The sequence below is a fragment of the Bubalus kerabau genome, chromosome 8 (assembly GCF_029407905.1).
Source record: "Bubalus kerabau isolate K-KA32 ecotype Philippines breed swamp buffalo chromosome 8, PCC_UOA_SB_1v2, whole genome shotgun sequence".
In the NCBI taxonomy this organism is placed as follows: Eukaryota; Metazoa; Chordata; class Mammalia; order Artiodactyla; family Bovidae; genus Bubalus; species Bubalus kerabau.
In genome coordinates, this window is record NC_073631.1 from 90,208,361 (window position 1) to 90,221,987 (window position 13,627).

The 13,627-nt window shown below is 37.9% G+C and overlaps 1 protein-coding gene and 1 long non-coding RNA gene across 14 annotated transcripts in view; one reads left to right on the forward strand and one right to left on the reverse strand.

Annotated features, from left to right (window-relative positions):
- Nucleotides 1-10,181, forward strand: part of LOC129659448 (uncharacterized) — a 42,036-nt gene extending 31,855 nt beyond the window's left edge. For both annotated transcript variants that reach the window (XR_008718079.1, XR_008718080.1), the window contains 2 exons: nucleotides 6,324-6,446; nucleotides 9,897-10,181. This is a non-coding gene — a long non-coding RNA (uncharacterized LOC129659448). The remainder of the gene's footprint in view (nucleotides 1-6,323; nucleotides 6,447-9,896) is intronic.
- Nucleotides 1-13,627, reverse strand: part of CADPS2 (calcium dependent secretion activator 2) — a 584,066-nt gene that overhangs the window by 213,836 nt on the left and 356,603 nt on the right. The window lies entirely within an intron of this gene.

Below are 13,627 nucleotides of genomic sequence, written 5' to 3' on the forward strand. Positions count from 1 at the left end.
AAGCTGAAACTCCAGTACTTTGGCCACCTCATGCAAAGAGTTGACTCATTGGAAAAGACTCTGATGCTGGGAGGGATTGGGGGCAGGAGGAGAAGGGGACGACAGAGGATGAGATGGCTGGATGGCATCACCGACTCGATGGACGTGAGTTTGAGTGAACTCTGGGAGTTGGTGATGGACTGGGAGGCCTGGCATGCTGCGATTCATGGGGTCACAAAGAGTCGGACAGACTGAGCGACTGAACTGAATGGAACTGAACACATATAGAAATGCTTAATTACTGAAAAATGAGTTCTTTTAGGGAGACTATATATACATCTATAATGAATTTTTAAAGAATTTATATACAATAGGTTGACTTGAGTTCAAATAGTCATAAAATATAAATTGATCATTCCTTAATGATTTAGAATAGGACCCTATAAGTATCTCAGGGTGATTACCATGAACATTAATTATAATTGTGCAGTTCTGTAAAAGGAGAAGGTACATCTGATAGGACTAAATCTATTCGACATACAGTGGCAATAGTGTTAATTAAATCCTTGAGAGTTATTTACTTGTCACTTATTTCTGCTTCATAAAAATAGTTTAGAACTTTCAAAAGTCTATTATTAATATTCCATTGCTATGTGAATCTGAACTCTGGAAAAATTCATTTTTTTAATGCTTTATGAAATCTGATTATACCCCAAAAAGGTATAGAGAATATTATCCAAGAGGTGTATTTGTCATCCAGGAGACAGACAGTACCTTGGCTGGTATACTACTCTTAGAGGGGCTGGGGTGGGGGCAGTGGATCTGCTCTGCAGTTGTATTCTCCCCAAATATTCTATAGCCCGTTGAGTCAATATTAGCTTCCTCTAAATACATGATTATCTCAAAAAAAAAAGTTAAGAGTATGTACATCAGACCTGCCAAACAATAGGCAAAATGGGAACAGACATTTAACTGGGTTCTATGTGACAATTTATATAATGTTACCCAATAAAATAAGTATCACACAGCAGGAGAGCAACATTCTTTAACGAATGAATTTTTTTCACCTTATTTAAAGAGGGTTTAAAGAGCAAAGCAAAAGCAAGTCTTTTGTTTAAGTTTTGGTGGGGCTTTAAACATTATTCATTTTCATCTACCTACAGAACTTGGTTTTAAACAAAACCATGTTTTCTCAGCCTGTTAAATAATCTCAGTTAGTAAGAAATGGATGAAGGGACTTCCTTGGTTGTTCAGTGGTTAGGACTCTGAGAATCTAATGCAGGGCATTCAGGCTGGACCTCTGGTTGGGGAACTAAGAGTCCACAAATTGCATGATGTGCCCTCCCAAAAAACCCGAAATGGATAGAAAAGGCACACATATCAGCAGTTTTCACAATCAGAGTCATACTGCATTCTCTTCAGTTCAGTTCAGTTGCTCAGTAGTGTCCAACTCTTTGCGACTCCATGAACTGCAGCACACCAGGCCTCCCTGTCCATCACCAACTCCCGGAGTTTACTCAAACTCATGTCCATCGAGTCGGTGATGCCATCCAGCCATCTCATTCTCTGTCGTCCCCTTCTCCTCTTGCCGCCAAACCCTCCCAGCATCAGAGTCTTTTCCAATGAGTCAACACTTCGCATGAGATGGCCAAAGTATTGGAGTTTCAGCTTCAGCATCAGTCCTTTCAATGAACACCCAGGACTGATCTCCTTTAGAATGGACTGAATGGATCTCCTTGCAGTCCAAGGGACTCTCAAGAGTCTTCTCCAACACCACAGTTCAAAAGCATCAATTCTTCAGCGCTCAGATTTCTTCACAGTCCAACTCTCACATTCATACATGACCACTGGAAAAACCATAGCCTTGACTAGAGGGACTTTTGTTGGCAAAGTAATGTCTCTGCTTTTGAATATGCTATCTAGGTTGGTCATAACTTTCCTTCCAAGGAGTAAGCGTCTTTTAATTTCATGGCTGCAGTCACCATCTGCAGTGATTTTGGAGCCAAAAAAAATAGTCTGACACTGTTTCCCCGTCTATTTCCCATGAAGTGATGGGACCAGATGCCATGATCTTCATTTTCTTAATGTTGAGGTTTAAGCCAACTTTTTCACTCTCCTCTTTTACTTTGATCAAGAGGCTTTTTAGTTCCTCTTCACTTTCTGCCATAAGGGTGGTGTCATCTGCATATCTGAGGTTATTGATATTTCTCCCGGCAATCTTGATTCCAGCTTGTGCTTCTTCCAGCCCAGAGTTTCTCATGATGTACTCTGCATAGAAGTTAAATAAGCAGGGTGACAATATACAGCCTTGACGTACTCCTTTTCCTATTTGGAACCAGTCTGTTGTTCCATGTCCTGTTCTAACTGTTGCTTCCTGACCTGCATATAGATTTCTCAAGAGGCAGGTCAGGTGGTCTGGTATTCCCATTTCTTTCATAATTTTCCACAGTTTATTGTGATCCACACAGTCAAAGGCTTTGGCATAGTCAATAAAGCAGAAGTAGATGTTTTTCTGGAACTCTCTTGCTTTTTCGATGATCCAGTGGATGTTGGCAATTTGATGTCTGGTTCTTCTGACTTTTCTAAAACCAGCTTAAACATGTGGAAGTTCACAGTTCATGTACTGCTGAAGCCTGGCTTGGAGAATTTTGAGCATTACTTTACTAGTGTGTGAGATGAGTGCAATTGTGCGGTAGTTTGAGCATTCTATGGCATTGCCTTTCTTTGGGACTAGAATGAAAACTGACCTTTTCCAGTCCTGTGGTCACTGCTGAGTTTTCCAAATTTGCTGGCATATTGAATGCAGCACTTTCACAGCATCATCTTTCAGGAGTTGGAATAGCTCAACTGGAATTCCATCACCTCCACTAGCTTTGTTCGTAGTGATGCTTTCTAAGGTTGACTTGACTTCACATTCCAAGATGTCTGGCTCTAGGGGAGTGATCACACCATCGTGATTATCTGGGTCATGAAGCTCTTTTTTGTACAGTTCTTCTGTGTATTGTTGCCACCTCTTCTTAATAGCACCTGCTTCTGTTAGGTCCATACCATTTCTGTCCTTTATCGAGCCCATCTTTGCATGAAATGTTCCCTTGGCATCTCTAATTTTCTTGAAAAGATCTCTAGTCTTTCCCATTCTGTTGTTTTCCTCTATTTCTTTGCATTGATCGCTGAGGAAGGCTTTCTTATCTCTCCTTGCTATTCTTTGGAACTCTGCATTCAGATGCTTATGTCTTTCCTTTTCTCCTTTGCTTTTCACTTCTCTTCTTTTCATAGCTATTTGTAAGGCCTCCCCAGACAGCCATTTTGCTTTTTTTGCATTCCTTTTTCATGGGATGGTCTTGATCCCTGTCTTCTGTACAATGTCACGAACCTCTGTCAATAGTTCATCAGGCACTCTATCTATCAGATCTAGTTGCTCCTCTTGGCCCACTGCATTCTCTAGTATTCTGCACTAGAGTATGGTGCTAGGGAAAAATTCCCTAATCAAAGTTAAATTTGATTCAAGATTATTATTTAAATAAGGATAAGAGATATATTCTATTGTGTGTAATATATTTGAAAAGCAAGTATTTCCAATGCTAATTTATACTAAAAATAACACTTTTTCCATTGAATATGTCCAATGTGTCACAATACTCATGTAAACTAGAGTATTTTTGGATTAGTTAAAAATTTAGAAAGATGGTAACAATAACCCTGTGTACGAGACAGCAAAAGAGACACTGATGTATAGATCAGTCTTATGGACTCTGTGGGAGAGGGAGAGGGTGGGGAGATTTGGGAGAATGGCATTGAAACATGTATAATATCATGTATGAAACGAGTCGGCAGTCCAGGTTCAATGCACGATACTGGATGCTTGGGGCTGGTGCACCGGGACGACCCAGAGGGAGGGTATGGGGAGGGAGGAGGGAGGAGGGTTCAGGATGGGGAACACAGGTATACCTGTGGTGGATTCATTTCAATATTTGGCAAAACTAATACAATATTGTAAAGTTTAAAAATAAAATTAAAAAAAATAACTGCTCAGATACTATTGTAAAGTGTTTGCTTTCATCAATAAACCCAACTTAAGTAAGGTATTAAGAAGCTGTTCCCTTTGAACAAAAAAATTGCCTGCTCAACTTTAAAATCTTCTCTGTTTACAAAGAAATGAGCAGCACTGACACAAAGCTCGGATTTAACATATAAGAATAAAGCCTTGAAACATTTGGTTTTATAAATCAGTGTACATACAGCAATAATCTTAAAGTATTAATTCCTCTTCTAGGACTATTTCTAATGAAGAATTCTATTTGCTTCCAAGAAACATAGGAATCAGCTAGGAAATAAGGCACAAAATGAACTAAATGTGTATCAATGCTTCATTCACCTATGATTTTTTTTTTTTGTATTTCTAACTATTCCTAGGTCATGCTCTACCCTCAAATATCAAAGCTAAGAGACAATGAACCTCAAGTCTGTTACTTGTGTACTTAAAATATGGTATGGACATGAAGATTATGTACCATGATAACCATGTTGTTAGGGAAAAATGTCAAGAAAAAAGAAAATAAAAAGAGTTTTGGTATAGTCAAACCTTTAAGTCAATATAGTTATTATCAACAAGGCAAACTGGTCATCATTTTCCATCCATTACAGCACAGTTATATATGAGAATCTCAATATTTAACATTAAAAATCATACAACCTCCATGGTCTCAACGTGATCCTTAAAAGCATTATCTGTTAACTTAAGAAGCCAGCTGGGACACAAACCACAGTTGTTCCTTAAAGTTTTCATTTGTGAATAAAGAAAAGCAGAGTCTTAATGAGATCCATCAGAATACTCTCTGATAACAGGAATAAAAACTTTTCTGTAGAGATATTTTGATCTTAACAGCATGTATTACTCTTAACAGCATGTATTACTAATAAAATGATCTCAACATATTTGTTGAGTAAAATGAAGTTTGGTAAAAATCATCTTCAAGCAAAACAAAAATCCACATAATTAAGAAGTTTATTTCTGCTGAATTTTCAAATAGATATTCATATTTTATCACATGTTCACATTGCAATGCCTATAAAAATAAATTATTTTAAATGCTTGTTTTTTCACACAGTACCCCTGTGAGTATTTAATAAAACAGATTTCCATATAACACTGTATGACTTGCCTTCCTTTAAGCCAGAAAACCTCTGAAACTAGTTTTACTAATAAATTAAGCCACTTTCTACAAATGCTATATATCATCTGCTAATATATATATATATATATAAAATCGGAAAAGTCAATGAAATTTCAAGTGCTCATTTGTTGATTACTTTTAAAAATTTAGATTTAACTTATCTACATAACACAATATGTCTGAATTACAATATACTCTATATTATTCTAGTAAAGAAATAGCCAATATTCTCTAACCATGCCATATTTGAAAAAGAAAATGGAATATTAAAAGAAAATACTGGAAAATGAAATCAAGAATTCATTTATCCAAACATTTTAAAATCACTTTATAAAACCTTTCTAACCAGAAAGTTGTTCAAAGAACACTTTAACATGCAAATTCTCCAGATGTATTACTAAATATTGTAGTTTAGTTTCAATTAGAGCAGTGGCAGACAGTTCTAAAAGAAAGGTGAATATGACGATTTATTTGCACTGAGTCCATGCTGTGGGAGTTCAGAATTTTACTTTATGATGAAAAATCATCACTAATGAATATTTGAGAAACATAATTGTATACAGAATCTGGGAATTATTTGGCACTTAAGGAAAAAAAAGACTGTTACTTTGGGCAGATCACTTATGACTCTAGCTTTTTATTCAAAGAAATGGAACAATCAATCTACATGTGGAATGATAAAGCCTATTCTTCTATGAGCCTTCATTTTTCAAGGAAAAATACAGAAAGAAAAAAAAATCAATATATAGAGTAGTTTAGTCCTGGAAAGGCCTTTCTTAAAGAGAAACCTCAGTCAAGGTTGAAAGAGCAATTAATGCAGGCTCAAAAATCTGGGCCATTCTGATAGAGTTCGGTTAACATGTGGCAGAAGTAATCATCCACTTGTGAAAATGATTTTCGGTTCATTCTCAAACACCTTTCAGACACTCATGATCCCATTTAACTGACAACAATACAGGCTATCCATGGGCACCACTGCATCTGATGTGAAACCAATAGGGACCAAACGCCCTCAGGCACTTTCAGTCATTCCCCACACGGTCTTTGCTTGCAGCTCCCACTCTGCTCCAGAATAAAAGGAATCTTCCTTCTTTCACTACATTCTTTCCTTTATTTAACCCCACAAGATTAAGTCTTTTTTTTTTTTTTTTTTTTTGGTTTTGTTTTCAGCTAAGCATGAGAAAAAGAAACTGATTCAAAACAACAGCGTGACCTGGGCATTAAGATACCTAGAAGTATATACTTGCCAGTTGGCTTTTATAAAACTTCTTGTCTTCTGGGAAGGAGAAAAAGGTGAGGAGGCCAGGGAAGGATCGTCATCAAACAAAACCATAGAACATTTTGAAGGAAATGATAAATGATAAATAAAAAAAAAACCTATTATTAAGTAAGAAGTTAAAATGTGTGTGCTATGTAAACAGGAAACTTGTAATAGCAGAGGAGTAAAATGCAGTTCATTTTCTGTATCACGTTTTGTAGAATCAGTAACATAAAAACTGCCTCTCTTTCTCCCTGAGGAGTCTCATCTCCTGTTAATTTCAGTTAAATCTGAGCTCATATCAGCATTATCAGATTAAGTCTAACAGTCTAAGATATAAAAGCTATCCTTTAAAAACTGGCTTATGGTTAGTCACTCATTTCTGTCTGACTCTTTGCGACTCCATGGACTGTAGGACAACCAGGCTCCTCTGTCCATGGAATTCTCCAGGCAAGAATACTGGAGTGGGTAGCCATTCCCTTCTCCAGGGATCTTCCCAACTCAGGGATCGAACCTGGGTATCCTGCATCTCAGGAGGATTCTTTACCATCTACACCAACACTGTACAAACTGGAAAATGAACACAGGCAAACTTCCAAGATGAGAAGACCTTATAATCATATCCCGCCCTTAGACAAGACATCAAGATCTACAAGTGACCACTCTGAAAGGAGGTGCTCTAAAATAAATGATAATGCACTGTCACCTAGAAACAAAAATGATCTGGGGAAATTTACCCAAGCAGTTCTACAAAAAGTAGTTTTAAATAGCTAAGTACAAGCTAAATCATTCTAGCTGTGCAGAGAAATCTTTTCTTATAGAGACAGTGTTTCCTGTTTTTTTGATAACTGACCATCAATACTCTTTTACATCTCAATTAGCAGAAAAAGTGCCCCAATACAGATGGTTTAATGGTTATCTCATCAATTCTGAAATTTAAAAAGTTATACAAATATGTTAGGCTCTTATTCTAATATACTCTACTACAGAGGGCATATTTTGTAGGCATAGTTTCATGCTTTTCCTCCATTTAAATGTATTTCAAATTACAATGCTTTTCTGTATGTGTGGAAACTTGACTGCCTTGTTAAAAGCTGAAGAAAACTAGTGAACTTACCAAGCTGATTATAAAATGTCTCAGAAGAGAGTAAGAGGAAAACGAATGTTACAAGAATGTACTGAGTAATCTATTCCTATCAGGCAAACTTGCTTAGAGTCAAGCCTATGCCTCCATCCCCTTGGAGGAGGGATACAGGCTGTGAGGATGTGACTCTCTAGGGGTCACGCTATAACACATTCCAAAGGGAACGATACTCTGCACCAGTTAGCAAAATACTTCTGGTGCACTTAATGATGAAAATGAAATAAATTACTTATGCACTCTTAGATATTTTTGTGACACAATCCATTCAACTTTCCTCTCCCTGAAAATGTAAATGGTTTGGTAATAATGAAACAAAAAGTTTTAGCAAAGGCTTTTATGCATGTATCATACTACATCTTATTTACTAGGGGAAATACTTTTCCATTGGGGGCAAAATACTCCTGCTGCTGCTGCTAAGTCGCTTCAGTCGTGTCCGAGTCTGTGCGACCCCATAGACGGCAGCCCACCAGGCTTCCCCATCCCTGGGATTCTCCAGGCAAGAACACTGGAGTGGGTTGCCATTTCCTTCTCCAGTGCATGAAAGTGAAAAGTGAAAGTGAAGTCGCTCAGTCGTGTCCGACTCTTAGCGACCCCATGGACTGCAGCCTACCAGGCTCCTCAGTCCATGGTATTTTCCAGGCAAGAGTACTGGAGTGGGGTGCCATTGCCTTCTCCGAAAATACTCCTAAAGCAATACAAAATGCTTTAACACTTTTAAACATTACATGCAACACGGGTAACCCTGAGTTAACATGGATATTGTAGCTCTCAGTATCCTCTCTTGTAAGTAGATATATCTGTTCTACCTACTTCATATTCAGCATAAATTCAATGAGATACAAACATAAAAATGACAATTTTTATAAACCATACACGCTCTGAAAAAAAAAATGATTGAGAAGATAATATGGGATTCAGTATTGTCCACTGTGTGAGTTTTGGGACATCTGGATAGAAAGTAGTACATGGAGACAAGAATGGATTTGGCGAGCAAATAAATGTGAGAAATACTGAGTTAAGCAAAGCTAACTGCTCTGTGTGTGAGGACTAGTAAAAGGCTGTTACAGACCTGGGAGATGGGATGCTGAAGAGTGGGGACAGGCTAGGGAGAACAGTGTAACTAGTGTCTCCAAAATTACTCTCTCATAGAAGACCATGGAGGAGTCATGTTCTCCAGTGCACACTTTGGGAAATTAGACGAGATGACTAGCGTCTTTAAACACTACAATCTTATAACTCAGTTTTTGCACTCTGTTTGGAATTAACTAATATCCTAATCAGGGCTCAATTGTGTCCAACTCTTTGCGACCCCATGGACTGTAGCCTACAAGGCTCCTCAGTCCATGGAATTTTCCAGGCAAGAGTACTGGAGTGGGTTAACATTTCCTTCTCCAGGGGATCTTCCTGACCCAGGATCGAACCCGGGTCTCCCGTATTGCAGGCAGATGCTTTACTGTCTGAGCCACCAGGGAAGTCCAATATCCTAATCATGATTACAAATATCCTCTTCATTTCTAATATTGTCTTACTTAGAATCTATAAACATTTGTATTTGGAAACAAAAAGTTTTCTGTAAAATTTGGGTCATAATCACCACGTTCTATTTGATTCCTGAAAGGTCTCTGCTTCTATAACATTATTCTCCAGTCTTAGTTAATGAGGACATTTTTGGAGGGCTCTAAAAATTTAGAAGACATACTGTGTATATCCATTTTTAAAGTAACTTTTCTTCACGTCAGCTATTTGCAAAGGTATTTGAATGCCTCCTGACACTCACATACCCCAACAGCCTTGTTCTACCTAAACTGTATCACTTTGAGCTTCACTTCTGTGTTTTGTGACCAGTCTCACCTGCCATCAAGGTGAGTTCTGGGTCAAGACTTGGACTGAGCAGTGAGATCCCTTCACTGTCCTGACAGCTCAACCTTGTACTTTGGCCTCAGCATCCTGTCCCTGCCCTGTTCCCTGGAGCTTACATGGTCGTGCTGATGTCACCCAATACTCTAAGCTGAAGATCCAGCTTTGCTCTTGTTCTCGCTCATCTTTCTCTGATACTCTGCTCTTGAATTCTGGTCTGATTAGGTGGGTGCAGACATTTCCATGATCTCTCACATCTGGAACATTCCTGTGCTGAGATCCTCTCATATTCTTCTTGGCTTTTCTGGGGACACCACCTACTCCTTTGTACTAATACTCTGACTTGTCACTGCTGCTCTGCTTGTCTGTGTGTTGGTTGTCTTACCCCATCAGTCCCACACATCTTACAATGTCATCGATTTCCAGCAATTTAAATTCATTTCATTCTTCCCTCTCAGGTTTCCAATTTCTTCTCATTCCTCAGAGTTCAACTATCACTTTCTCGGAGAAGCTCTCCCTGACGTCCCTAATGAGGTCAGATGCCTTCTTAGATGGATTAGGTGAGATGGAGACATTCCTTCCACGGCTCTGCCACAGCATACGGCACCGTGGACGAAAGTCTATTTCCAGCACAACACAGGAAGCTCCGTGGGGGTAAGGACCACATCCGTTACTACTCACCACCCTGTCATAGCACCATGACTTTATACCGCAGATATTTCATTAACGGTTTTGAAATGACTAAACAGCTACTTTTAGTCTTGCCATTAGGAATGATGATAAGAACCTAATAAAGAAAGTAAATCTCCAGCAAAAATTTATATAATATATACTGAGGTAAAAGAAAAAGTCTTAGGTAGACTTTGGATCTTCCAGGAAGTGGGTGGTTTTATATTTATTTAATCAAGAGTATTCAGCGTTTTAGCAGCAGGATTTCATCCTGATATTTAACTTAACATAGGAGCTCAGAACATAAAGGAAAGTGGAGTGGCTGCTGGAGAAGCAGGCACAAAGGTGCAAGAGTCCCAGCTTGTCCAAAAAGCCCATCATTCCTGAAAGGGACTCCTAGGGCTTCCGGCTGAAAATGGCTTCTAGGCCACAGTATCACAGGAACCTTTTAGTCAAACTCAATAAAATATATTCTGTCCAAAGATCTGAAAATATCACCAGATTTCTAACTACCACTAATATACACAGATTTTAACTTTCTGATACATAAACATGGGTGGGGTCTTGAGAAGGCTCAGTAATTCAGTAGCTCTTTCCTCTGCCTGAGTTTTGAACAAACTGGCTAAAGACAAAAAAAGCTGTTAAGAAAAGGCTAAAAGAGCACCTTCTCACTGATAAATACTGAAGAATCTGGCTTATTTCTGTAAGAGTGGGCTCCCTTATGAGGTTCGGTATTATATCAGACATACTTTCCCCACTCTGTCACAGGCAGTGCTGGTCAGGCCTAATGTGTCCACGTGGAGATCCTGCCCCCGACAGATCCAAATGGAAAGAGCTGAACTATGCACGCCCAGGCTCTGCTCTCAAACTAGTTAATTAGATGTATCAAAAAAAGGGGGGTAGAGAGAAGCCAGGAGTTTTACTGTTATGGATATTCCTTGCATGGAAGGAAATAATACGGGTACAGAATAAGAGCTTTTATAAAATAGAGATGAAAGAATTAAAATAATGAGACAGAAGGACACCAGAGAAAGACGGCGTGAGTGGGAAAATGAATGAGTCTCTTAAGTCTCCTTAACTTTTAACTGTTACGCGTTTGGTGTGCCCTTCACAATTTTTTCACCTGTAAAACAGAAATGCAATATTTGCCCTGATGAAAACAGGTGGTGTCATTACAAATACCTAGTTAAATGATGTATGCAAAGGGGCTTTTGAAATTACAAAGCACAGTGGAAATCAAGGCATCATCTTATTATAGGAGTAGTATAAACTGGAAAATATTTCAATTTAACTTTTTAAAAGACTCTTTGGAAAGCTTTGGGAAAGTGGCTATGAATTTTTCAGTTTTTTCCACTTTAAGAAAAAAACTTATAGAGTGGCACAAAAATTTAAGTATACATTTTCCTACAATGAAGGATAACTATGATATCACACAAGTTACGACAAAACGCCTAGCTCTTATTTGTGAGATAAAAGCAATATTTCTATAGAGTACATGTATTATGTGTCCCAGCTACTTAATTCCTTAGGTTGTTAAGAAATTGCCACTTATCCACCTACTAAAAAACCCTGGACTAACGTGAAAAAGTACACTTTGATGTTCAGTTTCACACTTGCATCTATGTGGAGGAGCATGAATAACAAAAGAAAGGCAACAGTAATAAGAGAGCCATGTACAATCAGGTTGGGATTCATTGGGCTACTCTTGTAAAATGGTTTTCCTTCTCCTTTAACTTAAAGCCTAATAATTCTATTTATTTCTATACTTGCTTATTCATAGGCAATGTTTTTGCCTGTGAATGCAGGATACAAAGAGAAATGAATCGAGATAGTCAGTAGGAGAAAAAAAACCAAAACACACCTCTGACATTTACAAAACATATTCAGAATTGAAAGTCTCAGGGGAACATGTATACAACCGTGGCGGATTCATGTTGTTGTATGGCAAAACCAATACAATATTGTAATTAGCCTCCAATTAAAATAAATAAATTAAAAAAAAGAAAGTCTCAGATATTTTTGGTTCAAATTGACCTTAGTGACATCTTTGATATTCATATAGTGTTAAACATTAAAGTTTTTCTATGTTAATTTGATAAAATGTCTTGACAAGTTTGATATGTCCAAAATGAACTACCACTTCACTTTCTAAAATTTTCTTACAATTAAAAAAATGTCTTGAAGATTACTTAATATTACTTAAATAACACTACCTTTATTATCAAGTTTTCTATTCAACAGATAAAAATAGTTCTTTTCTGGGGGATGCTTGCGCCATCTACTGGAGAACTATATTACTATTTTTGTCAAATGACAACTTGAACATCATTTCCAAAGGTACTTTGTGAAGTTACTTCCCTCTAAACTGCAACACTGGGACAAAATCTGGTCCTTTTCTTTCTTGCACGTGTCAGTACAGGAAATCAGTACTTTTCCCCGCACAATAACACAAACATACATTAGTTCAAGTAATTCGATATTCCCATCTTATTTTGACAGCTATTCGTCCACAGGCAAAAGTAGATGTGGGAGAGAGAAACACAGATGGAGAAAAGAGATTATATAACCCTTTTACTATTTATTTACAAAGTATACAAACATCTAATTTTAAATGAATATAAGCAGAGGTTCTCTCCCATTGAGCCATACAGCTATGGAATAAAGACTAGAATTGATAAATGAATTTGTAGAATGTCAAAATTATTTTAAAGAATTGAAACCATTCTAAAGGTATCTCTGGGTTTTTTCTTAATACATAACCACAATCATAATGAAATGGAGTGTAAAAGAAAAATCACTACACAAAAGACCATGATCTCTAAATAGCTTTTTCCTCTATTCTCTGTATGATGGCACCACCTAAAGCAGAAGAATTTAAGAGCTGTTCATTTTCAATTAAGAAGGCAGGCTATTTTTTTTCCTAGTAAAAGAAATGAGAATCTTGTTTGAAGGTCTGTATCATAATTACATCTCTGGATGTGGGATATGATTCAGTTACAGGCATATATATATCTGCTTTTTAGTGGGATGCTAACATAAATTACTCTAACTATAAATGATTAGAATCCAAATAATTTTTGATTTATGAGAAGCCCTTTTCTCTCCCTCTCTCTCTGTAATTAGAGGAAACAGACAAAAAATAGCCCCTCACTGCACAGACTGAAGACATAAGCTGGAGTTGGTACTCCTTGCTGCTGCTGCTGCTGCTGCTGCTAAGTCGCTTCAGTCGTGTCCGACTCTGTGCGACCCCATAGACGGCAGCCCACCAGGCTCCCCCGTCCCTGGGATTCTCCAGGCAAGAACACTGGAATGGGTTGCCATTTCCTTCTCCAATGCATGCAAGTGAAAAGTGAAAGTGAAGTCGCTCAATCATGTCCTACTCTTTGCAACCCCATGGTCTGCAGCCTACCAGGCTCCTCCGTCCATGGGATTTTCCAGGCAAGAGTATTGGAGTAGGGTGCCATTGCCTTCTCCGTGATTCTCCTTAGGAATAACTAATTTAATATTTTTGTGCATTTTAGGACAGAAGATATGTTCACCATAAAC